General features: G+C 48.1%; 2 protein-coding genes across 8 annotated transcripts in view; one reads left to right on the top strand and one right to left on the bottom strand.

Moving 5' to 3' along the window:
* TMC7 (transmembrane channel like 7) overlaps window positions 1-1,847 on the bottom strand; it is a 54,265-nt gene extending 52,418 nt beyond the window's left edge. For all 4 annotated transcript variants that reach the window (XR_011424782.1, XR_011424783.1, XM_023616249.2 and 1 more), the window contains exon 1: window positions 1,526-1,847. The gene's annotated coding sequence lies outside the window, so the exon portion shown is untranslated. The remainder of the gene's footprint in view (window positions 1-1,525) is intronic.
* Window positions 1,848-16,318: 14,471 nt separating this feature from the next.
* TMC5 (transmembrane channel like 5) overlaps window positions 16,319-27,880 on the top strand; it is a 74,018-nt gene continuing 62,456 nt past the window's right edge. The window contains exon 1 of one of the 4 annotated variants that reach the window (XM_023616246.2): window positions 16,319-16,737. The gene's annotated coding sequence lies outside the window, so the exon portion shown is untranslated. Of the gene's footprint in view, window positions 16,738-23,152; window positions 23,577-25,684; window positions 25,835-27,880 lie in introns of those variants that run through there. The other 3 variants (XM_014730094.3, XM_070230927.1, XM_023616247.2) reach the window with 3 other exon arrangements.

Below are 27,880 nucleotides of genomic sequence, written 5' to 3'. Positions count from 1 at the left end.
CGAATCCATAACCCCAGTCTAATCACAAGAAAAACATCAGACAAACCCCGAGCGAGGGATGTTTACCAGGTACACAGCTCCACAAAGCTGTCAAGATCACCAAAAGCACGAAAAGTCCAAGAAACTGTCACAGCCAAGAGCAGCCTAAGGGGACATGATGACGAGTGCGATGTGGCAGCTGGATGGGGATATGGAACAGAAAAAAGTGACAACTAAGCAAATCTGAGTAAAGTATGGACTTTAGACACAATAATGTGTCAACATCGGTTCACCCGCCGTGAGAAACGTACTATACGGATGTAAGATGATAATAATCAGAGGAACTGAGCCTGGGTGTATGGGAACACTCTGTACTATTTTCAAAATTTCCTGCAACTCTAATACTACTCCAAAATAGAAAGATTATATTTTTTTTAAAAAAAGCAATTGCCTGGTTCAAAATAAATGCTATTTTTATTGTAGTTAAGGGCAGGGTCACTGGGTTTCCAGTTAGAACCTAGTTTCCTATTATTCCCTGAGTGAGCTGGGCCACATGCCTCAACCTCTCTGGGCCTCTGTTTTCTCATCTGTAAAATAGAGATACGGCACTAGATCTCTGGGCTGTGGTGAGAGTAATCGCCTCAAGGGCCTGGCAGAGCATCTGGGGGTAAAAAACCTAATCTGGATGCCAACCTCACACTTACACAAACGAAAAGCCAAACAAAGATATAGACGTAAAAAGCAAAACCATGAAAGTACTAAAAACAGGTGTTTTGTTTTTAAGTGTCAGAGAGAGGAAGGCGTTACTAAGCTGGACCCAAACCCAGAAGCCAAAGGCATGATCAATTCAACTACAAATATTCATATAAAATACAAAATTTTCAAATAAAAATTTTAAAGTTTGCTGCGCAAACAATGACATTTGTACCAGGATGTTCCTTGCAGCGTTGTTTAGAATAGCAAAAACTGAGAGCAGCCTGAATCTCCACAGCTGAGAGGCTGGTTAAATAAATTTTGGCACATATGTACAGCTATTATATAGCTCTATACGTAGACAGAAAGTTCTATATATACGTGTATAATTAAGTGAATAATTAAGTGGGAAAACAAGGTGCAGAAGTGTATCAGGTAAACTACCATTTAAGTAAAGAAAGAACAAGAATATGTATACGTTTGCAAATGCATAGTATATCTCAGGACAAGGTGGGTATTTACTGATTATCCTATTTTTGGGGGCGGGACTGCATAGACATATTACCTAAACATGCTCAAATTTTTAAAAATTAAACTTAAAGTCTGTGGCACAAAGGAGTGTCGACAAAGAATGGCTATTTCTACCTTGAGACACTGCCTCCCTCTTCCCTTCCTCACCAGAGACCACCTCCCAGCCCCCGATTCCAGCCCACAGATTTGGAAGGGGATGGACAAGAACCTATTTTCTCTACAAACGGAAGAAAGAATCGGGTGGAGGCAGTGGTGACTGGGCTGGGACCCCGGAGACGAGGTTCAGGACTCCGGGCGCCCATCGCCCTCCTGCGGGTCTCACCTGGTACCCGGCCCTGCTTGGGTCTGCATCCTGAGCCGGCCGAGGCCGCAGCATCTCTCCGGGGCAGCGGAAGGACCCCAGACTCCCCGAGGAGACTCCTTCCTCCCAGGAGAGGACTAATTTTACAGGAATAAAAATAGGGTAGTTATTCCGGAAAAGGGCTCAAAAATCTCTTGTCTGAAGGAAGTGGAAGAGGAAGAAGTCTGGCAGAGGGACAAACAGAAATTCAGACAGAAGGATGGCGAGCGGGCCAGAAAGCAGAACCAAAAACGGAATCCTTGATTCTGTGCGCTGCGTTCTTTCAAAGCGGGGTGGGGGGCACATGGCTTGCCACAGCGCCCTCTATTGTCTGTCTCAGTCCTAGCACTTTATTTTTACTACTACTTTGTTTCCTACCCTAGCATATCAGCTTAGTGAGGGTCTCTTATTATTAGGGGAATAATGATAATAATAACTGCCACTTAATGAGAACTTACTATGTACCAAACCCTTATCGTGCATTAGCTCGGCTACCCTTCATCATCCCCAAGAAGACAAGAGGACCTTTCAATCCCCGTTTTATAGAGAAATGAACTGAGTGGGTCCTTGCTCCTTCCTTCCCCACCCCACCCAAGCACCACCACCTCTGCCAAAGCAAGGACTGCCTCCTGACTGTCCCCCTGCCTTGTTCAAGCCTTGTCTACCCAGCAGTCAGAGCCAACTTCTCGGAAAGGAAACTGATCCTGTCATTTTCCTGCTTAACCATCCTCTCCTGTGATGGTTTCCTCTTGCCACTTAGAATACATACTCACCCTCCTTATCATGTGTGGACCAGACTTCGCAGGCTCCGTCCACCCCATCTCCTACCATCTCCACCGTCCCCGGCTTCCTTTCTGCTCCCTGAACACAGCTCGCATGCTCCAGCCTGCGAGCTTTGTGTCTGCTGTTGCTCTCCCTCTGGGACCCGCGCCACACACTTGCCCCTGATGTTGCCTGCTTTTCTCTTCGCATGGTAAAAGATGGCCACGTCGCAGCCCGAAGTTTACATAAACCCTGAAGAGTGCATGGAGGTCTCTGGGTCGCAATTCCCAATCCGGGGAGGGAAAGTCTGATATACTTGACGTAAATCAAAAGTAAATTCTTGGCCCCATCAACCATGTTCTTACTGCAGGTTGTTCTGGTACGAACATGGTTCCCGGTGCATCTTACTGTCTTTCCTCTTCATCCCACCACCAACTGCCATTCCACGAGTTACCTACAGCAGAGACACTCTGTAAACTGCAAATCACTAAATAAATGTTAATGCAGTGGCTGTGGCTGTGTAAGATTTATAACTATTGGATTGCAAAATTGGACAAGGGAGAGAGCATTTTACATGCCACAGATGCAGGCAAAGAAAGAGCATCAAGGAAGAGTATCGTTTTAGTTCATTTAGCAAAAGAATTAGCCAATGTCTTTGCTACTCCGAATTTTCACAGATAATTTGAGTTTGCTGTTGGTTTGTTAGCTTTTTTACTCATTTGGCTGGTTTACCTAGACAAAGCCGCCGGCAAAATGTTTTCTTCACCTTCTGACATATTCCCTGACCTGCACCAAATTTCTGGTACCTCCTGATTGATGAAAGCTTGCTCTAAAGATCACAGCTCTTTCATTTGCCAGCAGTGGTAACCCAGTCTGATTGTCTTAAAAGATAACGGGAATTTATTGGGAGGATGCTGGGCAGGACGGGGCTCAGCCTCAGAAGGAGATGGAAACGCAGCACTGGAGGGAACCCAGGAGGCAGTGCCCTCTCCCCCTCTCTCATTTTGGCTTCTCTCTGAGGCTGCTGGTTCCTTCTCACACCACGTCCCAGCTTTCTGCCTTTCTGCTTTCCAGGACAGGTGGCGGAAAATGGCTGGCCACAGCAAGAACTGATGGGGCTGACAGATCTTTGCTGTTGCTCTGTCTCTTTCCCTCTCTCTATCTGTACTTTTCTGAGTAATTCCTAGGTCAGTTATTCAGTGTCCCACCAGCCACAGTTTTAATCACATTGGGGAGATACTTTCACGCAGGATTGTAGAATTTACCCATAGATATCACCTCCGGAGAAGACAGCGGTGAGTACGAATATGACCATGGACAGAAGAAGGAAGCCTTTGCTGTGGGTTGCTAACCCTTGGTCCTACTAGCTAGGATGTCTTCCTCCTCCAAGAGAGGCCCAAACGGAGGAGTAAGTGTTGAGTGTTGCGGCATAGATTTTGAGTCAGGAATTTGTTTCTTCTTCTTTATTAGGAAAAAGTGTTCAGTAATGGCAAAAAAAGAAAAAAAAAAAAAGAAAAAGAATGGGTATAAATTATTCTAAGGAGCCTGTATTAGGAATTCTTTCATTTGCAAGTAACAGAACATCCAGCTTGACCCTGCAGGGCATTTTGACTTGCTTAATAGGATATTTCAAGATGGGCTTGGTAGCTCATCGATGCCGTCAAGGACTTAGGTTCTTTCTGTCTGCTTTGCCATCCATAGCATGTTGGCTTTTTGTCTTCATGGTTGCAAGATGGCTGCCACATCTCCAGACATCACATCCATGTTAAGGTGGTAAAGAAAGATAAAGGACAAAGCCAGCAGAATTTGGCATTATGGCCACCCTTTGCTGTCAGGAAGGCTGGGAAGGTGAGGATCTGGTTTTCTAGCTTCTAGAACGGGATTAGGAATGAACAGTAGGTGGTCCAGCCAACAGTGTCTGCTTAGCTCTTCTTCAATAGCAAGTAATAGGAATGTTCGTAAAGGAGGGGTGACTATACTAAACCAGTTCTGCCCTGAGCCCTCTTTTCACTCCCCCACCCCAGCTCCTGGAGCAGGTGGGGAATCCTAGGCTGGAGCAGGCAAGGCTCCCTGGTCTCAGGTCCTCCCACACTGACTGTGCTTTCCTCGGAGGTCGCTCTGTCCAGGACACGCCGGGAACAGAACCTCCACATCCACCGCCACCTGCATTGCTCCTTCCGTTCCTTCCTGCGGGATCTTTAAGAAGTCTAGGGTGGTGAACATAACGCAGGAGAGTAAAACAGGCTCGGGACCGTTCAGGAGCATCTGTGCCTAATGAAACAGAAGCGGGGACGACGTGGATGAACCTGATCTTAAAATGTGTCTCCAGACCCACAGACCACTCACGGGGGTCCCCGCAGGAGAAACCAACTTACCAACTTGTCATAATCATAATAAATCTCCATTGCTGATCAGACTGTCATATATCAAAAATCATATCTTTTGGCCTAGTCATTTTATTTTTAGGAATTTACATTAAGAAAATATAACATCTGTGCACAGAGTTACAACAAGGATGATGATGGTGGTGATGATAATGAAGCCACATTGAGCAGTTGTTTTCTAGAGGCGGGTCTTTCTGTATGCTTTATGTGGATTAACCCATTTAATCCTTTCAGTAGCCCAGTGAGGTAGGAACTATCATAGCCCCATTTTACAGATGAGGAAAATGAGCCCCAGAGAGTCCAAATGTCTTCTCCTACGTCATACAGCTAGGAAGTGGTGGGGCTGGAAGTCCATCCCGGGGAGTCTGACCCCAGAGTCCACGCAGTCAACCACTGTGTTTTTACGATGATCCTGATGAAAGTCTTCTCAGCACTGTTTAAAATATAAAACAAACCAACAAAAAGAGGATGTCCAACAATAAGGGGTCGGTTGAATAAATTACGGAGCATCCATTGAATGGAATACTGAGCAACTGTAAATGATGTAAAATAATTCACATAATGACATGAAAAAATGTTCACAATATGTTGTAAGTGGAAAAGACATTTGAACAGAATATAAAGGATCTAATCCCATTTTAGTAAAAATGTATGCGCGTGCATGTGTGTATAAATTAAAGCAACCACACGAAGACCCTGGCAGTAGTTATTTCTAGGTGATGAGAATAGAAGTCTTTTTTTTCTTATTGCTTTTCTGTATTTTCCAAACTTTCTACAAAATTGCATTCATCATTGAGAAATGAAAGTTATTATTTTGAAATGTATTAGAGGATAGCTGTTCTTTATCCGTATGCTTTCTCTTGGGTCAAATTCTTTTTTTCTTTTTAGGAAGATTAGCCCTGAGCTAACTGCTGCCAATCCTCCTCTTTTTGCTGAGGAAGACTGGCCCTGAGCTAACATCCGTGCCCATCTTCCTCTACTTTCTATGTGGAACACCTACCACAGCATGGCTTGCCACGCGGTGCCATGTCTGCACCAGAGATCCGAAACAGTGAACCCCAGGCCACTGAAGCGGAACATGCACACTTGACGGCTGCGCCACTGGGCCGGGCCCTTGGGTCAAATTCTTAACAGAAAACCACTGATCATACAATTTTTATCGTTGCTACGACTGGTGATGATAATCTAGCCCCAGGACTAACTGGCAGTGTGGTCACAGACAAACCTTCTCACCCACTGCGCCCTCTGATTCCACGTGTGCAAGACAAATGGATTGGAGCAGTGATTCTCAACCTGAGGTGGTACCTCCCCCTGGGGGGCATTTTGGAAATGTGGGGAGGAGGCTTAGAAGTCACCACAAATAGAGGATGCTGCTGGCTTTTAATTCAAGGGGGAAAGCCAGGTTGGTAGGTCCCCTTCCACACGATAAACATCCTGTTTCCCGGGACGCCCACCATCCAAGACCCAAGCAGACACGCCAGCAGGTGAAAACCTGTTCTAGTGATCTGAGCCGAGAACCAAACTCCATCTGACAAGTAAGCACCTGGTATCTTTGTGTGATTTGCGCACGCACTGAAGTTTCCAGGGACGCAGCTGCCATGTAGGTCGTGAGGCGAGCAGCATGATTGGATCCCCAGTTCTCCCAAGAGCTATTCACTGTTTCAGAAAATCAAAGCCGCTCAGGGTGTTTGGGTCGTCACTACCACACTCCTGTGTCGCTCTGCTCTTGCAGCTGATGCCTTTGGGATGTTTCTTCTAGAAGCCGTCCCCGACTTCATTACTTCTCTCTTATCATAAAGTTCTCTTGTTTGATCCCTCCTTTCTCGTGGAGCTGGGGCAGTACACTGTCTGGTTCTCTATATTAGTTGTGCAGGCAATGCCCTCCCTCCAAAGAGCCACGTGACCCCCTCCGGGGCCACCCCCATCCTCCACCCTCCTGGACCCCTTCACCTGCTCTGTATGTTTCCTTTTTGCCATGGCAAGTATCACCTTCTAACAAACTACACAACTCATTCTTTTATATTTATTGTGTGTCTCCCACTAAAATGAAAGCCCCTGAGCGCAGGCATCCCGGTCTGTCTGGGGTCACTGACGCATCCATGTGCCTGGACTCTCTGGGCCACCGCAGGGCTCAGTCGGTGACGCCGGTTGGTTGCATGAGTGGGTCTGTGAAGGTCATTTTAGGATCGTAAAGGGGACTGAAAACTCTGGGTCAGCTCCTGATGGCCTTTTCTCAGGACCCTCTTGAAATGTGGAAAATAACGGGGTCGGGGTGGGGGAATCTCTCTTTCTGGTACAAATTGCTCTGTGGTGTTTAAATGTGATGCTTCTTTATTTGGAGTAATGAGGGGCAAGGTTAAGGCAAATTGCAAAGTAATTCAGAAAAGGTCAGACACCTTTGGACGGGGAAAGGCCCAGCCCCCTTTTAGTTGTCCAGGCTCTTGGCTGCCAGCATAGGGCCCCCTCTCAACAGTTCGTTCCCTGCTGGAGAGAGCTCAGCTGCTGTTTGAAAGACATGAGAGTTTGCGGTCCTGCCTCCACACACATGCATATGGGCGTGTCCCTTCCCACAGGGCTCAGAAACGGACCACTGGCCCATCTGGAAAGCTCTTCCTGCCTCCCAATTCCTACATCAACGCAGCCCTAAACCAGCCCTTCTTCTCACAAAGCACTGACCATGTCCCCATCTCCCTGGGATGAGCCAGTTTTAATCCCCATCCAGCCAAGAGCCGAATCCTAACAGAGGCCACGATAGGTATTCCCCTGGGGCTGCTCACAAGCCTAAAAACCAGCCACTAGAGATCCCCAAGGCCCGGTGGCCCCTTCTGTGTTCTGTGACCCAGGAGGGAAAACCGCTGTGTCAGCTCTTTTTTGCACACACCACCGAACTGTGGAGCACAGGACAATTGCTACATGAAATGTTCATTACAAACCCCTGTACATACATTTGTGTGTGTGTATCAGTGCGTCAAGGTGCAAAGCCCTTTTTCTTGGGAAGGACTGTCTTATTCCGATGCTTTAGCCTTCTTTTTCATGTTAAAATGTCCTATTTGCTGCGGAGAGAGGTGGATAAGAGTGTGGGCTCTGTAGCCAGACAGGCTGGGTTGACAGCTCTGCCACTCACTAGCTGTGTGATCTGGGGTGAGTTGCTAAACCTCTCTGTGCTCCTATCTTTCCATCTATCAAATGAATCTAATAATAGTATCTACCACCAACGCAGAGCTGGGACTAGAGAAAGGCAGGCAGGGCACAACATTGACGAAGTCACTCAGGGTTTGCCGAGTGCCGGGTCAGCACCTGAGAGTGTCTCCCACCCTTCCCTTCCGCCTCCCCATCCCCAACCTAGTCCCAGTCCAGCTCTTAAGGTCGTTGGAGCAGCATAATCAGGTAAATCTTTGTAAAGCACTTAGAACAGTGCCTGGCCCATCGTAAGTGTATATAAATGTTTGTTAAATACATCGTTTTTTTCATTAAATGTGTTAGTAAATGGTAGCGTTGTCTTTTCTTCTCTTTATGTAATTTTGTCCTGTGTTGGCCTTGTAAAAAAAAACAAACAAAAAACCAGCTGGTGACCCTAAATTAGTTCCCAAAGTTTGTTGGAGAATTTTACCGCTTTGATTAGTTCCGGTTGCATCACCCCAGGGGGCACACGATGTCAGACCCCCCCCCCACTCTTGGTGATGTTGTTTGTCTGCCGCATTGAGGTGGTGAGTTTGGGAATTTTAAAGCACTAAGTCTGGAACATTTTGACTTGCTAACGTTCGGGTTATATCTGTAAATTATATTCCTTTTGTTCACATTTATCCTTCTTTAGGGTCCTTCCTTGGGGTCAAGATTTGGACCGATCAACTCTTTGCAATTTCAGGAAAAGTCAGCTCCTGGAGCAGTTTGTGACCATGAGCACGAGACAAACGGTGTCTGCACAGCAAAGAAACTGTGGGCACCTCATGAAAGAAGAGACCCAGGTCTGCGCCACCAAGGGGACAAAGCTTCTAACGTGACACAGCTTCTCCTGTTTACTGAAGCTGTTTGTCACTGAACCCAAACACAGGCTCATTTCCCCACCACGCAGGAGGGCCAGTCAAGAAAAAAGCTGAAACACCAGGCTGATGGCAAGGAAAGAAGTTTATTACGGAAAAGCAGCCAGACAAGGAGATGGGAGTTAGAACTCAGAGGTACCTCCTCGAAGGAAAAAGGTAGGGGTTGTTATCTGGGGTTTTAGGTAGGGGATGGGGAGCATGTGGCCGTGCTGGTTGGCGCCTTCCCACCTGCTTGTGTTTGGCCTTGAAGAGTGAATTTCTTTTCCCTTGACTGTCCGGACTTTTCTGGTTAGTTTTCATCTTCAGCCTGTGTTTGGCCTTGTGAGGCTGAATCTTGACGTCTGGACCTTGACTTCCTGGAAAGACGGCTCACTCATATACTCAGGAGAGACAGAAAGACCTGGTTAGTATTGAACAACGATTGATTGTGCTGCGTATGCACAGCTGCAGTTGGCAAAGCTTATCTCAAAGTTTTCACTCTAAGGAAGATTTTTTTAACGTCTTCACGCTTGGTTTCATATTCAGGAGGAAAGATGCAAATTCAGATTGTGGGACGTTCCTGCAAGGCTGCTGGCCTGGACATTTCAAAAATGCCAGTGTCTAGGGGCCAGCCTGGTGGTGTAGTGGTTAAGTTCGCAAGCTCCACTTCGGTGGCCTGGGGTTCACGGGTTCAGATCCTGGGTGTAGACCGTGTTACACACCACTCACCAAGCCATGCTGTGGCAGTGACCCACATACAGAATAGCGGAAGATTGGCACAGGTGTTAGCTGTTAGCTCAGCAACCATCTTCCTCAAGCAACGAGAGGAGGATTGGCGGCAGATGTTAGCTCAGGGCCAATCTTCCTCACACACACACACAAAAAGCCAATGTCTGGAACAATGAGAAAAAGAAAAAGATGGGACAAATGACAGATTAAAGGATTGAAGGAGAATAAAGAGGCATGAAACTAAATGGAATTCATGATCCTTGATTGGATTCTGGCCTCGGTTCCTCCCCGTCTGGGCCTCTCCACAGGGCGGCTTGAGCATCCTCACAACATGGCGGCTGGCTTTTCCCAGGGCAGGTGATTCAAGGGAGAAGGCAAAAGGCAGAAGCAGCAGTGTCTTTTATGACCCAGCCATGGGGGTCACATACTGTCATTTCCACAATATCCCATGGGTTACACAGATGGGCCCTGTTCAGTGAGGGAGGAGAATTCACAGGGGCATGACGACCATTGGGTGAAGCTCCTTGACAGCCATCTTGGAGGCCAGTTATCACAGTACCTGCCTCACAGGGCTGTTGTGGGAATTAAATGCATGAATATATGGAATGGATTCCAGACAATCCTTGGTATACAGTAAACGCTCATAAATGTTAGATTTTGTTATTATTGGCCCACAGCGTGGCAGCTTCACTTTCTTCAGCCACATATCACTGTCACAATTTTTAAGGTAACAATCTTCCCCTCTTTAATCTAGGATTCCGCTCAGAACCACCTGTGGAGTTTTCAGTTTAATATCACCTTTTGAAGCAATTTTAAATGGTTTTTGAACTTATGAAAATAAGAATGCTTGTTCAACTTTATAGAAATATGTACAACATGTGCCTGTTTCCAATGACACAGAAACACGAATAAAAAGTACCAACCCTCTTCCTGCTCCAACCTGTTGTCTTCCCTGGGAGGAACCACTTCTAAGTTTATATTCTTCTGATCACTTCATCCTAATTTATAGACGTGTTACATTAATATTAAGTAACCAGGATTCTCGCGTATATATGGGTCAGTGATGTAGAAATTGGTCAAACAGTTTGTCTTGGGGGTCACGCGTGTTATGTTGACGCATTTAGATGGCAGCCTCCAGTCCCACCCCCTCCCCGTGGCCTGACCGCTGAGAGATTTTTTCTAAGCATTAGGGCGGTGTTTTCATAATTTGTGACTCCACGTGCGGTGGATTAATGAAATTGTAACATAGTTTGAGCCAAATAGGCCCGTTGGCTTGACTCCATTTCAAGTCTGCAGTGCGATCTTGGGGAAAGTGTGCGAGCTCTGAAGTCAAGACAAGCCTGGACTCGGAGGCTGGCTCTGATGCTCCCTGGTGGGGTGACCTTGGGCAAGTTTTGCTTTTCTTTGTTCATACTAATCTCTCTCCCTCAGTCTCTATGTTTGCAAAGCCAACTCATGAGGGTGTTAAATGAGGTCCTACATGATGTCAAGGGCCAGGCAGGCTCCTAGCCAGAGGGACTTGGTCTGGATTAACTCCCTTCTGGGCGCTGCACCTTGCGGACAGACGGCGGGACTGCCCACAAGGAGGCGCAGGTGAGCAGGCCCGAGCGGATTTCAGCCCATCGGCTGAGCACAATCTCAGGGGCCACCTTTGCTTTCATTGCAAGCATCCTTGAGTGGGTAAACAGCATCCTGCCAGGAGATAGCAGAGTGAAGTTGTGTTTGGAGGTAATGAGTGCTCCAGGGGGTGGCAACCGCTCGCCGCTGCCTCTGGGGAGCCTGCCTTCTGGTTGCTATGGAAGTTTCACACTACTCTCTTCAGTCAAATCCCTTTTGTGCCCCAGAGCCGTAGTTTCACCACCTTTACCATACATGGTGTCACACTTTCCAGTCCCTCCCCATCCGGTTGCCTGAAGAAATCTGGGCAGAGCTGAGGGCCACTCCAAAAATTGCGTGAATGAACACGAAGTAGCAGGCTTATATTTTTAAAAATTTTTTTTTAAACCAGCTAATCACGACATTCCAGATCTCATCTCATTCGACCCTCAGGACAGCCCTATGCGATAGCTACTATTATTATCCCTGTTTGATGACTGGGAAAATGGAGACACAGAGAGGGCTAGCAACTTTCCCAAAGTCGCACAGCTAGGGAGTGACAGAGGTACGTTTCAAAGTCTTGTCTGTCCAGACTCCACAGCTTGCGTGTCTAACCTCTGCACACGGAACCTTCCTGCTTGAGATGAAGAAGCCCGGGCTTGGAGTCGGAAGACGTGTCTGAGTCACAGTTCTTTTACCACCGTGTAAATTGGTCCTGGGCAAATCCCCTGGTTTTGCCTGTTTCTCCACCAAAAATGGGGTCTGGGGAGAGCGTAATTCTTCACTAGGTGTCAAACGTGATAATGGGCGTGAAGGTACTTTGCAAACTGTAAAGCGAGGTACACGCACGTAAGGGGCAGGCTGACAAAGTTGGACATGATGATGGAGGGGACAATTAGTTGCGGGCTGTAGGGTCCTCACTGAATTTGCCGGTTGGTTTACTTCCTTCTCCTGTCTTACCCTTAGCCCCAGTGGCTGCATTCATTCAACAGACATTGAGTACCTACTGTGTGCCAGGCACTGTTCTGGGTGCTGGGGATTCAACAGTCAGAGAACAGAGCAGACAGAGGTCCCTGCCTCAGAGCTTACATTCTAGTGGAAGGAGGCAGACAAGACACACGTGCACCCATAATGGGTCGGGTGGGGATGACCGCTTTAGGGGAAAATAAGAGGAAAGAGCAGGGAGAAACCCAGGCTGGGGGCAAGAGGTAGATGTCCCTAGAGAGATGAAGAAGACGGACACTTGATCTGTCCCGAGAGAGAGGAGGGAGCGAATGATGGCGATTTCTGAGGGGATGTTCCAGGCAGAGAGAAGGGCGAGAGCAGCAGCCCTGAGGCAGGACTGTGTGGGAGCGCTCCAGCACCAGAAAGGCCAGCGTGGCGGAGCTCAGTGAGTGAAGAGGGGAGCAGGGGGGATGAGGGCAGACAGGTGGCCTCATAGGCCATGGTGGGGACTTTGGATTTTAACTCTGGGTCAGGTGGGACCACTGAAGGGACTCGAGCTGAGAAGGGGCAGGACCTGACCGTGCCTGTAGCAGCATCACCCTGACTGCTGGCTGGAGAACACATGATGGAGGGACAAGGATGGCTGCAGGGAGACCGTGAGGAGGCCAGTGCGGCAATCTAGGGATGCGGGCGCCCTGGACCAGGGAGGTGGCAGCGGACACAGTCAGAAGGGGTCAGATTGTGGACATAACTTAAAGATCCGACCAGCAGGACTTGCTGACAAAGCAGATGTGAGGAGTAAAAATAAGGGAGACATCAATGATTTCTGTAAAGTTTCTGAGATGAGAAACCACCTGGATGGATGGCACTGCCACTTCCTGGGAGGGGAGATTGTGGGGAAAACAGGGCAGAGAAGGGACCCTCGGGGTCCATTTTAGCCTTGTTGGGTTTGGGAGGCACCTGATTTTACATGAGAAGGTGGCTCCTGCTTCTGCAAGGTCACATTGCAAAAGGGCATGCTTACAGAGATGGAAGGAGTTTGTGACTGCTGTGCAGCATATCACAGCATATAAAATGGTTAGCGCGGTCACTGGCATGTAATTAAATTTTGTTTTATTTAACAAGCGCTTATACAGCTCCTACTGAATGGTGTGGTGGGCCCTGTATATATATCATAACTCAGTGTATATGCTCCCTCGCTAGATCCTCAAGATGGCCCTGTGTGGTCGGTCCTCTTATTGTCCCCATTTTACAGATGAGGAAACCGAGGCGCAGAGGTTAAGGAACTTGCCCAGGATTATGAAGCCTGTAAGGATATAGCAGAGCTGGAGTTTGAACCCAAGTAGTCAGGTTCAGCATCCCTGCACTTGACATTGACGTTAATGAAGTAATTAACTAAGTGAATTAATTTTTGGTACATGTCGGCTGTTACTATCATCGTTATCATCCATTCTATTCACGAAGTGGGAAAGTTCGAGAGAATCGCACTATGTAAAATAAATTCAGACGCATCACGTGGCCTGTTGCCCTGGGATCTTTTCAGGGGCTGCCCTCCCTGCTCCTGTTTAACTCGAACTCTGAGGTGGGCCGAAGCATCGCTTCCTTAAAGAAGCCTTCCGGACACCCAGTAGCCCCCAATGGTAAATTCTCACAGTACCACCCACCCCTCCTTGGTTGCAGTAATTACAATTGCATTTACGTCATCATACAGTTTTTAAAATTGTGGTAAAACCCAGTAACATTAGGGGCCGGCCCCGTGGCCGAGTGGTTAAGTTCCTGGGCTTGCTTCAGTGGCCCAGGGTTTTGCTGGTTCAGATCCTGGGCACGGACGTGGCACCACTCATCAGGCCATGTTGAGGTGGCGTCCCACATGCCACAACTAGAAGGACCCACACTAAAAATATGCAACGATGTACTGGGGGGCTTTGGGGAAAAAAAGGAAAAATAAAATCTTAAAAAAAACCCAAAACCCAGTAACATTAAATTTACCATCTTAACCATTTTTAAGTGTATAGTTCGGTAGGCTTAAGTATATTCTCATTGTTGTGCAACAGATTTCTAGAACTTTTTTTTTTTTTTGAGGAAGATCAGCCCTGAGCTAATATCCACCACCAATCCTCCTCTTTTTGCTGAGGAAGATTGGCCCTGAGCTAACATCCGTGCCCATCTTTCTCTATTTTATATGTGGGATGCCTGCCACAGGCTGGCTTGATCAGCAGTGCATAGGTCTGAGTCCAGATCCGAACCAGTGAACCCCGGGCCGCCGAAGCAGAGTGTGCAAACTTAACCGCAATGCCACCAGGCTGGCCCCTCTGGAACTTTTTCATCTTGCAAAATTGAATCTCTGTATCCATTAAATACTAATTCTCTCCGTCCTCTCCCCTCAGCCCTTTCTACTTTCTGTCTCTACCATTTTGACTACGTTAGCTCTTCCCATCAGTGGAATGATACACTACTCACCCTTTTGTGACTGGCTTAATCACATAGCATAATGTCCTCAAGAGTCCCCAGTGTTGTAGCATGTATCAGAATTTCCTTCTTTTTTAAGGTTGCATAACGTTCCATTGTACGGATATACCACCTTTTCTTTACCCATTCATCAGTTGATGGACATTTGGGTTCCATCTACGTCTTGGCTGTTGTGAATAATGCTCCAATGAACATGGGGGTGCAAACGTCTCTTTGAGATCCTGCTTTGAATTCCTTTGTATGTATACCCAGAAACGAGATGGCTGGATCATATGGCATTTCTGTTTTTCATTTTTTAAGGACTGTCCATATTGTTTTGCACAGTGGCTGCACCACTTTACATTCTCACCAACGGTGTGTGAGGGTTTCAATTTCTCCACATCCTCACCCACACCTGTTATTTTCTGCTTTGTTGCTAGTGGCCATCCTAATGGACGCGACACGATATCTCATTGTGGTTTCGATCTGCATTTCTCCTGTGGTTAGTGATGCTGAGCATCTTCTCATGGGCTTGTTGGCCATTTATATATCTTCTTTGGAGAAATGTCTGTTCAAGTCCTTTGCCCATTTTTAAACCTGGCTATTTGTTTTGTTGTTCTTAGTGTTGTTGAGTTGTAGGAGTTCTTTGTATATTCTGGATATTTACTCTTTATTAGATATATGATTTGCAAATATTTTTCCCCATTCCTTAGGTTGCCTTTTCTGTCATTGTGCATTTTATTCAACAGACGTCTGTCACCTGACCTGTCAGCTCTGAGGCTACGGGCAGTATCTCTTTTGCTCACTACTCTATCCTCCAGTGTCTAGCTGTTGGAGGAGGAGGTCATCGAGAGGATGTGACCACCACTTGACCCGCGTGCTGGGGGCAATCAGAGGCTCCTCACCCCCTCCCCTGTCCTTGGAATATACGCTCTGTCCACTGTTCCCACAGGGGGAGCCGGTTTCAAGAACGCAAACTTGAGAGAGAATGCGTTGTTGAGACCATCTGGATGGTATATGAGACTGCCTCCTATTAAAGCGTCTATATCAACCTTGGAGACTCCAGCAGGCTGTGGCCACCTGGGACATGTCAGTTCCCTTGCTTGTTAGACCTGCCACCTACCAACCTGGAGTCCTGCCTCTTTCTTCAGTCTCTCTTTGCCCTCCAGGTACCAGGGGCCAACTTCAGATTTTATCCTGGAAGTTCCCGAGTTTGAGAACCAACACTAGCGCCTGGTGGGTCCTAGGTCTTCCCCAAATGTTTCCTGAAGGAAATAAGGAAGCGCTGAATAAATTCTAGAATGGACAACCGGGAGAGGTATTCCGGAACACCCCGTGGGTTCTTGCCCAAGGCCAGTGTTATCCAATAGAAGGATAATAGGAGACACACAGTTTTAAACTTTCTAGTAGCTGTACTTTCGGAAAGGAGAGGGGCCGGCTCCGTGGCCTAGTGGTTAAGTTCGCGTGCTCTGCTGCGTGCTCTGCCCAGGGTTCGGGTCCTGGGCGCTGACATGGCACCGCTCAACAGGCCACGTTGAGGCGGCATCCCACAACTAGAAGGACCTGCAACTAAGATATATAACTGTGTCGGGGGGGGGGGGGGGGTTGGGGAGATAAAGCAGAAAAAAAAAAAAGATTGGCAACAGTTGTTAGCCCAGGTGCTAATCTTTAAAAAAAAAAAAAGAAAAGGAGAAACGGGTGAAATTAATTTTAATAATATATTTTATTTAACAAACGATATCCAAAATATCATTTTAGCATGCTATCAATTTTAAACTTGTTAATGAGATTTTTTTAAAAATTCCCTTTCGGTCCTACGTCTTGAAAACATCTGTGTTCCTTGGAGCTACAATTTCAAGCGCTCGATAACCACCGGTGGCTGGTGGCCAGCGTTTTGGAGAGCCCAGCGGTAGCCCCTGCGCCCTCCGGGTCCCCTGAGCGCTGCAGCACCCACGCCGGCGCGCAGCATCTGGCGAGCGCTTGGTGAGGTCTGCTCGGTGGAAGGGGAGAGAGAATGCAGACTGGGGCCGTGAATAGTGGTCTCGGGTGCCAACAGGTGCACTAACCGAGCGCTCGCAGGAACTCGGCTCGATTCCAAGAAGAAAGCGATCTGCCCTCCGTGCAGGAAGTCCGGCTCCGGCGCCGGGACGCGCACCCTACCCGCTGCCCCAGGCCCGAGTGGCCGACGCGCCCCGCGGGCGAGCAGACAGGGCGGCGGCCGGAGCGCCAAGCACAGGGGACACGACAGCTGGAGGGAGGCGAGACCGGTTCGCCAGGCCCCGGGACCAGCGCAGGGACTGCCCCCCGCCAGGTATCCACCGAGACGCGGGGGCTTGGCGAGAGGGGATCGATGGAAAGAACGGGGCGCCCCAGGAGGGTCTGTCCCCAACGCGGGACTGCAGAGGGGTGGCCAGGCGTGGCAGCCGCGGCGGGGGGGGGGCGGGGGGGGGGCCGGGGGAGCGGGGAGCGAGCGGGAGTGGGATCGAGAAATGAGGGAGAACCCCTCCCGGGCGGGAATCCGGGCGTGTTGGGGGATCGAGGCGGTGGGTCCAGCTCGAGGCGGCCGCGCGCGGACCTCCCGTGTTAGGAAAGCTTCCGAGGGGTGCACCCTGCTCCCCGCCACCGCTGCAGGAAGGGAAAAATAATCGCACCCATTTATGGGCCGCTCGCTCAGCGGTGCCAGAGCGGGCGAGCTCTCCTGGCGCGGCGACCCGGGCCAGAGCGCGCGGGCTTCGGAATCGCACAGTTTCTGCGCTGTGCGCCTCTGGGCAGCTTACCCTCTCTGGACTCCGGTTTCCACCTCTGTAGAAAAAAAAAAAGGCTAAAAATAGGACGTCCCTCCCAGGATTTCTGCGAGCTTTCTGTGTGCTGGGGACCCAAGAACCTCTCCTAAATGTTAGATGTTGTTCCCCCCCGCCCCCGCCGTAATCTCCTGAGATAGGATCTCCTGATCTCCTGGTCCTATTTTACCCGTGTGATTCGGGCTCGGGGAGGTAACTTGCCCACAGCGATGAGATGGGAGCAGCAGGATTTGAACCCGGGAAGTCGAACGCCAGAGACTGGACGTTAATGCCCAATCCAGGTCCCACTATTTACTAGAAGGATGAAGGGGGAGTGGGGTAAACAGCTTCTGAGACTCCTTCTCCCTGTCTGTGAAGGGAGTACGGTAATAGTACCTTACCTGCGGGGTTATTGTGAGGATTAACTGAGCCAGCACACATAAGCACCTCCCTCCTAGAGTGTGCATTCCAAGAGAATGGAATTCTTTTCTTTTTCCTGTTCTGTTTGCAGCTGCATCCCCAGTGCATAGAAGATGCCCAAGAAATACTTGTCGAATGAATAAGGAACACATATTACTTTTTGTCCTTATAATAACCCCTGCTGGTCTGGTACTATTGATGACGAGACTGAGGTTCAGAGAGGTCAGATAATTTGTGAGAGGTTAGACAGGTGGTGGGCAGAGAAGTCAACATTTGAACCCGGGTCTATTTGATCGTGAAGTCTGTGTGGCCCTGACGTCCAGTCCAGGTTCCATCACCTCCGGGTGGGGGGAATGTGGCAAGTTATTTAACTCTTCCTGTGCCTCAGTTTTCCCATCCATAGAATGGGATAACAATGGTGCCTACCCCGTATGGTTTTCATCAGGATTAAATAAAGATAAAGCGCTCAGAACAGCATCTGGCGTTTAGCAGGCACTCAGTAAACGCTGGCTACTGGCGGCCCCTCCGAGAGTGGAGGGGATGGCGCAGCAGGCGCAACCACTCAGAAGAGGCGGAGGGAAGAGGGGGCTGCTGGGGAGGGGAAGGGGTGACCAAGGAGCTTTCCTGCCTTCTGTGTGCCTTCCACAGCACCTGGCCCCTGCTTGCTCTCTGGAACGTTCCTGAGAAGTGCCCCCGCTTGATGCAGCAGGAGGGGTGTACCCTGGTGTACAGGGAGGCTGTCCCAGGGCCCTGGTGCCCTGTCCTTATACAGAATGGGCACAGAGTCCCCTCCTTGCAGCAGGTGAAGCTGTGGGCAGAAGGATCTCAGGTGCTTGACAGTTACATACCAGTTATTCTAGCGAGGCCTGGGTTCAGCTAGCGTCTCTGAGTACCTCCCAGCCCAGGGACTCTGGCAAGTTGCTCTCTGAGCCTCAGTACCCCCGTCTGTAGAATGGGGACAAGAACAGGACCTCATCGTGTTGTTGACAGGGTGCTCTGCACTCGTATCTAGAAAAGGCAGCGATTATTGCTCGAGTTACTGAATGCTGGGTGCTCCTCTCTGCTCCTGGCCGGAGGGGCGGTCCCGTGCAGGTGAAACCCTCTCTCCAAGGAACATGAAGCCAAGTGCCCTGTCCTTGAGCCCCTTCTCATCCAGCGTCTCCTTCCAGGAGACTCTGCCTGTCGCATCCGTGGAGAGTTTGTGTTCTGGTGGGGCAAGTGCTGCCCTTGAGTGCTTGGGGCAGTCCCTGGGGACAGGAAAGCTGGCGTGTGACGGGAGGGGCCCTGTGCTCTCTGTTTAAGGAACTGCATCCTTTGACGTGGGCCCTCGGTGAGGGCGGGGATCCTGCCTTTGGCTGAATCAGAGTCGTTATCATTTGTTCTGCTTGCTCTGTTCCAGGCAGATCACTCATGTGCCCACTCTAGTGAGCTATGGAACCGGGGCTTCAGGGCCAGACTGCCCGGGTTCAAATCCTCCCTCTGCGACTTCCTGGCTGTGTAACCTTGGGCCAAGTTACTTAACCTCTTTTTGCTTCAAATGATGCATCTGTAAAATGAGGTGATCGTAACAGCATCTAACTCACAGGGCTGCTGTAAGGATCAAATATATAATCAACCCACATATGGTGATAAGAACAATGTAATGATAGTAATGATAAATGTTAGCCATTTATATGTGTTATAATTATCTCCATTTTCACCTGGGGAAACTGAGGCTCAGGGAGATGAATTAACAGCCCAATGGCACAGAGCGATTCCGTCTTCTCTAGCACCTGCCCATTTATTTCCATTTCCACTGCCACCATCTTAATTCAGCCCTTCCTCTTTCCATGCCCAGATCCCCTTGTCTGCCCCATCTAGATTATTTTTTAAATTTATGCCCTATGAAAATATTTGCATAGGAGGTGAGCAGCTCTCTGTGATTTCATCCCCTGGTGATAAGCGTTGTTTAGAGTTTCATGTATGTTCCTCTAGGTTTCTCTCCCTCCCCTGGATATGCTAATTAATATAGATCATTTTTATTTGTCTTTTTTTTGTAAAGATTGGCAGCTGAGCTAACATCTGTTGCCAATCTTTTTTTTCTTCTTCTCCCCAAAGCCCCCCAGTACATAGTTGTATATTCTAGTTGTAGGTCTTTCTGGCTGTGCTGTGTAGGACACTGCCTTAGCATGGCCTGAGGAGTGGTGCCATGTCCATGCCCAGGCTCCAAACTGGTGAAACCCCAGGCCACCAAAGTGGAGCACGCGAGCTTAACCACTTGGCCACGGAACCGGCCCCTTTGTCTTTAGCAAAGATGGGATCATACTATCCAAACTGTGTGCAATTCACAGCAGAAATTTTTCAAAATTTAATTTATTTTTTGAATATTACACTTCCACATGATATAAAATCCAAAGGATATCTAAGCAAGTACTGAAAAATCTCTCCCTCTATATCTCTCCCCAGCCACCCAGTTCCTCACTCCAGAAGCAAACACTCTTGCCAATTTATAGTCCAGCTGCGGACATAGCAAGCTATATATAATTATAGTTGGTAGGGCAGAATATGTGTGTCATAAGTCACAATTTGTAAAAATATGGTGTAGTTTCTAGAAGTGGCGAAACAGGGGGAGAAAAACTTTACGGGGAAATGCCAGGATGCCACTTCCCTCGACCATGCAATGGGTAGTCAGGAGATAGTCTCCTGAGACCATGGAACATTGTGTCATTCATAGCAGGTCCTCACCTGGGGCGATTTTGCCTCCAGGAGGACATTTGTCCATTCCTGGAGACATTTTTGGTTGTCACAGTTTGCAGGGGGTTGGTAATGGGGCGATATCCTACTGATGAGGATTTTTAGGCTGCTTAATTTTAAAATGGTTTATGATGAGGATTTTAGGCTGGTTACTTTTAAAACTGCAGATGAGAAGCAGGCTCTGAGGACTGGAATTTGCTTGCCCTTGGAGAGATATTTGCATTTGTGAAGGAAGGGGGGGTGACCTTGTAGGGACCTGAAATTGGCCACCCCAGGATGTGTCTCTTTGGCATCGGGACTGTTTGGGGCTGATTGCTTTTGATAACAGGGACAGGGAAGGAGGCTCTGGGGAATGGAACTTGCCCTTGTTGGGACACATTTACATTTGTAAGGTAAATCTCTATCTGTAAAAGGTGCCTCCCTCTCTGTACCAGGAAGAAGAAGGGAGATGACCTTATCCCTAGAAGCTCTTAATGGGGAAGGCAAGAACTTAAGTTGGTTGCTGTCTGGCAATCTCATGTAACTGATTTAGGATGGTGGCTTCTAACCTTTACTTAATCCGATTTGATTCTTGTCTAAAAGTCATGGGATCACCCAATGACCAGACCCCACCTACACTGATACCATTTTAACTTTTTTTCATGTTCTTTCCTTTGTTTTGTAAAGAGATGACTCACATACCCATGCCTTATAAAATTAGCCCTAACCCTCAACTTGGGGCAGCAGCAGCGGCTCTGCCTGCCCATGGGCCCTGTCCCCATGCCAGCGGGGGCAGCAGAAGCAGCAGCAGCAGCAGCAGGAGCTCTGACTGCCTGTGGGTCCTGTCCCCACGCACCAGCTCTGCCTGCCCATGGGCCCTGTCCCCATGCCAGTGGGGGCAGCAGCAGCAGCAGCAGCAGGAGCTCTGACTGCCCGTGGGTCCTGTCCCCATGCTATTCTATTCTCTAAATAAAAGAGCACTACTGCCAGATCTTAAGAGTCTAAGAAATCTTTCTATCGACTCCTTGGCTCACCAACCCCGCATCACTACTGGCGTCCAGTGGATGGAAGCCAGGGATGCTGTTAAACATCCTACAATACTCAGGACAGCCCCACCACCGAGAATTATCTGACGCAAATGTCCGTGGTGCTGCGGTTGAGAACCCTGACTTAGACCTACAAGAGTTGCCGATTTGTCCTTTTGCCTCGCGCTCCAGCTTGGCTCAACTCTGTACCAATTGGCAGGCGGGACCTCACAATCCAGGTGTTTGGTGAGTCTCACGCTGCCGGGTACCATCATTTCACCCCAGGAATAACAGTTCTGGGGCAAACAAAACCATCTTCCTCTCATTTTAAGACCTGACAAATAGAAATGGCAAGCAGTAGGATATATTGGAATATACGGGGAAGCCATTTGGTGTAAACCCAATTCAGCCTGACTTTGTTTTTCCGAAAGGGCCTGACATGGCCATTGAGCATGCATTGTATATCTGCTTTAAACATTTCCTGTGGCAAGAACAAATGCCCTTAAGATAAAGGTGCCACTTCCCCCCCACATTGGCATTTCCTTAAGGATAAGCATCTTTCCTCAGGCTAGGAACTGATTGCTGCGCTCACCTTTGACCACCCAGCTCACCTGTGACCACCCAGCTCACCTGTGGCCACCCAGCTCGAGACAGCAGACCTGCCACCCTGCTGTGTCCACCCAGACAGCAGACCTACCTGCCGTGTCCATCAATCACTGTGCCAACAGAGCAGTCTCGTGACTGTTGTAAAAAGGACATTTCAATCATATGTGAAACATCCTCTTTGGGGGTATATAACACTCTGTACACCCCACTTCTTCGGTGCCTTTTCTTCCTTCCAGAAGAAAGGCCCTGGGCCATGGTCCTCACATTTTAGCTCAGAATAAACTCACCCAAATTTTCATTTATAGATTGGTGATGGATTATTTTCGTTGACAGAACTTTCTTCTGATTGTCCAACTTATAAACCAAGTCTGTCTCTATGATGGGAAAAAATTCTGCCACTCCTTTGGAAAGCCACGATTTTGTGCTTATTAGGGGCGCTAATACATCAAAGGTTGGGAACAGTAACTGTGGGCCCCCAGTTACTCTTGGGAATTCCAGACATAGGATTTTCTTTTAGGTGATGCCCACCCAGATTCAAATGCCATAGAAACGGAACTGGTTTGTTCTGGCATTTGTAAAAATATGGAAATCTTACCATAGGCCTGGGTCATTTACTTCCTTCTTTCTTTCTGCATGAATAAAGAATGAATGAATTCCAGAGTTCACTGTGCCTGGAGGATTAGCATTCTAGCCACTGCCAGTTTCTCTCTGGGAATTTGGTCTTAGGTGGCTGGAAGTAACCTGAGCAGGAAATGGTCCAACATTTCTCAAAGGTTAACCCATTTAGCTCTTAGGAGGTAGGGTGTATCGTCCCCATTTTGCAGATGTGGGGGGCGGGGATTGAGGTTCAGAAGGGTAGAGTTGTAAAGTGCTGGAGTCAGGGTTCGCGTCAGTCAGCCTGCCTTGAAACGTGGGCTGATTCCATGCTGCCTGTCCTTCACCTCTGGCAGGGAAGCAGTTAAACCTGTAAGATCTGAATGTTGCCCCAGGGGCTGAATCTGCAGAACATGGTGGCCCGTGCCTGACGGTGTCTGGTGAAGCCTGGGGTTCTCCAGCAGGAAGAATGCTTTGTTGCAGAAAGGAAAAGATAGTTTCTTTCTGTGCCACCTCACTCTGGGCGGGGAGGATCCGGGAAATTAATCTTACTTACTTCCTTATAACTCTAAGAAATAAAATAACCTTTAGAAAGGACTTTGATCTTTTTATTGCACAGATGCTGAAAGAATATTGATGAGAGGGAGGTGCTGGGGTTCAGGAAGAAAGAAATGCACCGTTCAGCTCCAGACAGTGTGCTTCTTAGCAAACCCAGCATGCAGAGGCCGCGGTGCGGCCATCATGTCGCAGGTCAAGGACTGATCTGCGTTTAACCCGGCGAGACCTGGTTCTTCATTGGCTGGCGAGGGAAGAGATGATAACCAGAGTGGCATAAAACTGCCACGGAGCTGGTAACTATCTCCTTCCGGGGAGCCAGTGGCCAGTGGTACGACGGAGAGAGCAAGTCCAGGGCTGCGTGTAAGGCAGAAAAAGATGGGCTAAGAACCAAAGAGGGCCCACTGCCTTGGCAGAGTGGAGGGGACACCTGTGTGTTCCCGTAGGCCTGAGGGCAGGTGAGAGGCTGCTTTGGGGGAGGGCCAGGGGACACAGAAATGATGGGGAGCACTTGGGGATGCGTCGTGGGAGAAGGACAAAAACTGGGGCTGTCCTGTTGCGCGTTGCGGAATGCCAGATCCAGAACATGCACCATAAATATTGGTTGGAGGAAAGAATGACTGGGTAGGTGGGAGCAAGGGAGTGTGTTGTCTTAGCAAGCTTTAGAGCTGTCTGCTTGAGTGGGAACCTGGGCTTCCTGGGTCCTAACTAGGAGATGCTGGGGGAGTTTTTGTCACTTTCTGGCCTCAGTTTGCTTGTCTGCAGAATGGGTGGTATTCTAAGAGCTCCCACCTCCACGGATGCATATCAGCGCTAATAAGAGAATATGGTACACGTGAAGTCCTCAGGAAATGTCATCTCTAACCACTTCTCCTCTTCCTTCTCCTCTTCCTCTTCTTCCTCTGATGACAATGATGACGATGATAGTCAAAATTCAGATAGAAAGGCATGGGTTCAAATCCCATTCTGCCTCTGTTTAGCTGTGTGGCCTTGGGCAAATTACTTAGCCTCTCTAGGCCTCAATGTAATCATAAAGTGGGGATAATAGTACCTCTCCATAAGGTTATTTGAGGATTCAGCAGCTAATACATGTGAAGGGCACAGCACAGTGCCTGGCACTCAAGTAGCGCTCAATAAATGGTGCCGTCTTTATGCTTATTATTGTGGTTGTCGTTTGACTAGATTCCTCTGCTGTGGAGTGGGGAAGAGAGGCACAGTGGAGATGGGTGTCAAGGCAGTGGGGTTTATAGTCTTGTTTTGCCAGGAAGGGGCCTCTCCCAGGAGGCAGAGTCAGGTTCAAGGTATAAACAAACGTCTTTCTAAGTGTTTAGTGAATCACTCGATGGAACACATTCGCCATGAGTTCCCGGAATGGAGTGGTGGATTAGACTAAATTAGTGCTCAGATCATTTCCAGCTGCCGAAGGGTCAATGTTCCTGGAGATAAACCCCAGCTGATTTCCAGGAAGGACGCTCTTTATTCATAGGAGAAGAAAGAAGGGACTGATAAAGATTTCTGTATTGTTGCAAAGGCTGGGACAAACAGATTTCGTTTTCTGAGGCATTTGAATCTAGGTGGGTATCATTTAAAAGAAGAAAAGGAAGGCCTGTTTCTATAGTTCACAGGAAGAACTGGAGACCACCGTTACTGTGATGTTTGGTGTATTAGCGTCCCCCCCACCCCCGCAAATGCCAACTCGTGGCTTTCCAAAGGAGAGGTGGAATTCTCTCCTGTGGTGGAGACTTGACTTACAAATTGTGCGATCGCAGGGAAGGTCTTCAAATGAGAGGAGGTAGGTGGTGGGCTCCAGGCAGATGGCTCTATTTGCCCCCACGACTGTCATTTCTGGGGTGAGATGAGGGTACCTGGCAGCCTGTGACTCAAGGAAGAGCCAGACTGCGGGGGCCGGCCTGCCCGTCAGTGTGGAGTCCAGCCGAATTGGAGCAAAAGGATAACCAGTAATCCCTATCCTGTCTTTACTGCAAATGTTGATATTTTGTTCATCATGGATTTTTGCCTTATTTCCTGCTTTAAAAAATATTGCATTTGAGCCAACCCTGAGGGCTTGGTTTTTTTTTTTTTTTACTCTTTTTTTTTTTTTGAGGAAGATCAGCCCTGAGCTAACTACTGCCAATCCTCCTCTTTTTTCTGAGGAAGACTGGCCCTGAGCTCACATCCATGCCCATCTTCCTCTACTTTATACATGGGACACCTGCCACAGTATGGCTTGCCAAGCGGGGCCATGTCCACACCCGGGATCCGAACTGGCAAACCCCGGGCCGCTGAGAAGCGGAATGTGCACACTTAACTGCTGTGCCACCGGGCCGGCCCCAGGCCTGGTGTTTAAAGTTTGGTGCTCTCACACCTTCAGTTGCCCCTGGTTCTGTTCCAGGTCATGAAACCACACCACCCGTCTGTCAGTAGCCCTGCTGTGGTGGTGGCTCACACAGAAGAACTAGAAGGACTTACAACTAGAATGTAGAACCATGTACTGGGGCTTTGGGGAGAAAAAAAAAAAAAGGAAAAGACAAATACTGCATTAAAATATTATTTATCTTGATTACAGGAATTTTGGGGACCCTCTTAAATTTGCATCCCAGGCCTCCCTCCCTCACTCTACTCCTGGCCCTGCAGCAAATAGCACCGAATCTAGAAACTTCCCAAGCTTAACATCATACTTACCCAGCATGGGCAAAAAGATGGCCGAATTCAAGATGTGAGTGTTGAAGAAATGAGTTAAAAAAAAAGAGAGAGCGAGATTTGGCTTCTCCGAGAGGAAGGAGCACTTATGATACTATATTTCAAACTAAACGCCAGTCTTCTGCTTCAAAACCCCTGTGTCCAGGCTGCTGCTACCTACTTAGGGACACTGATCTGATTGTCCCAAGACCTGCACTACTCATTTCTTCGTATTTTTAAGTCCTTACTTAATTTTCATATGTTTTAATGGGATTTTCGGACATCATATATTTTATTTTCAAAAAGCCATAAGTAAGAGGTATGCACATGTCAAAAAATATTCCGAATGATACCAAAGGGTAGGCAGTGAAAGTTGCGTGCTTCCTTCCCCTCTGTCCTGCGCCAAATCCCACACTGCAGAGGCGACCACCCTTAACCATTGCTGGGTTTCGTTCTTTCACTGGTTACCATCAAAAGTCTAAATGATGTCTTGCTTTGTCCGATGTCCATAGTACGCATTGACTCTGTTATAGGAAAGCTCAAGAATTCAGCTCACTGACACTTCATTTCCTCTCCTTTCTCTCTTCCCCTTTCTCCCATGTGGTTCCTTCTCTTCCATTTTTCTTATTTATATTTTTTAATTTGCTCCCTTTTGCGGGTCTAAATTAGGGTTTCTCAACCTTGGCACTATTGACATATCGGGCTGGATAGTTCTTTGCTGTGGGGGCTGTCCTGTGCATTGTAGGATGTTTAGGAGCATCTCTGGCCTCCACCCACTAGAGGCCAGTAGCACCCACACACCCACACCCTAGTGTGGCAACCAAAAATTTGCCAGACTTTGCCAAAAATCCCCGGAGGCAAGTCCCCCCGAGTTGAGAACCACTGCTGATGGTATACTTACAGTTCCATGACCTTTGGACAGTATTTCCTGACTCCCCACATCACAAAATGAGGACATTAGCACCTTGACACTCTCCTTTAGTCAGGATCTTCTCTCATCCATTTCCCTACTTCTAGAAACTGTCGTATTTTTACAAGTCGTGGCTTATAAACATGTATCTTCTGTCGTATAAACTGTAATTATGTTTCTTTGTCTCTGGGTGGATTCTTAAATTGAAAACTAGTATACATGGCTACAAATTTACAGTTACGTGCATGTTAGGGAAGTTGGATCAGAGAAAAAGACACGCAATTTGCTAAATCTGAGCCATCAAGGAAACTGATCCCTAAATCCCGGTGTATTGAGTTGTTTTTCTCGTGGACTCCCTTAATTGCTCAATCAGGTCAGAGTTTAGTGATTTCATTTCCGGATCGTGACTTTCTTATTCAGCTTTTGGGAGATGGCCTGCAATTTCTATTTGTCTTTAATTTCTCTTGTTGACAGAGAAAACACACAGCCTTCACCCCATCTCTGAGGTCACCAGGCTCTGACTCATCCTCTGTGGGGCGGCAGAATTTGCACCAAATGCTTTTCAGGCCTGAGTACAGCTGTTGACCTGTGGTTTCTTTTTATGGCCTCTTGAAGGTCCTGCCGTCCTGCGTCTCCAATACCTTCTGTGTCTCCCTTCAGCTTATTCTCGAGCAATTTTTAACGGACAAGTGCGCGGGAAGTAAACTTTCTTCCACTTTGCGTATCTCCCCACGTCTCTATTTTTGTCCTCAAACTTGATTTTGTAGTTTGCCTGGGCACAGGATTTTCGGTTAAAAGTCATTTTTCCTCTGAATTTTGAAGGCACGACCCCACTGTTAATAGCATCCTTTGTTGCTGAGGACAGCCGTAAGTCTGACTTCCTCCTGTGTAGATTAAACGATTTTATTTCTGAACACTTCTAAGATTTCCTCTTTGCTGTTATAATCGAGAATCTTGTGAGGGAGTGTTTGAATGTGGGCGTTTCTCATTCATTTTTATCCACATTTGGTGGCCTGTTCAGTCTGAAGACCCTTGTCCTTTGTCAGCTCAGGTATTTTCTTTTATTGTTACCTTTGATATTTTCAGCTCCTGCATTTTCTTTGTTCTGGAACTTCTGTTTTATAGATATTGGACTTCCTGGGCCAGTTTTCTATATCTCTGAACTTTCCTAAC

The sequence above is a fragment of the Equus caballus genome, chromosome 13, assembly GCF_041296265.1.
Source record: "Equus caballus isolate H_3958 breed thoroughbred chromosome 13, TB-T2T, whole genome shotgun sequence".
Classification (NCBI taxonomy): Eukaryota; Metazoa; Chordata; class Mammalia; order Perissodactyla; family Equidae; genus Equus; species Equus caballus.
Note: the sequence above shows the minus strand (reverse complement) of the source record. Positions and strands in the feature narration are given on the sequence as shown.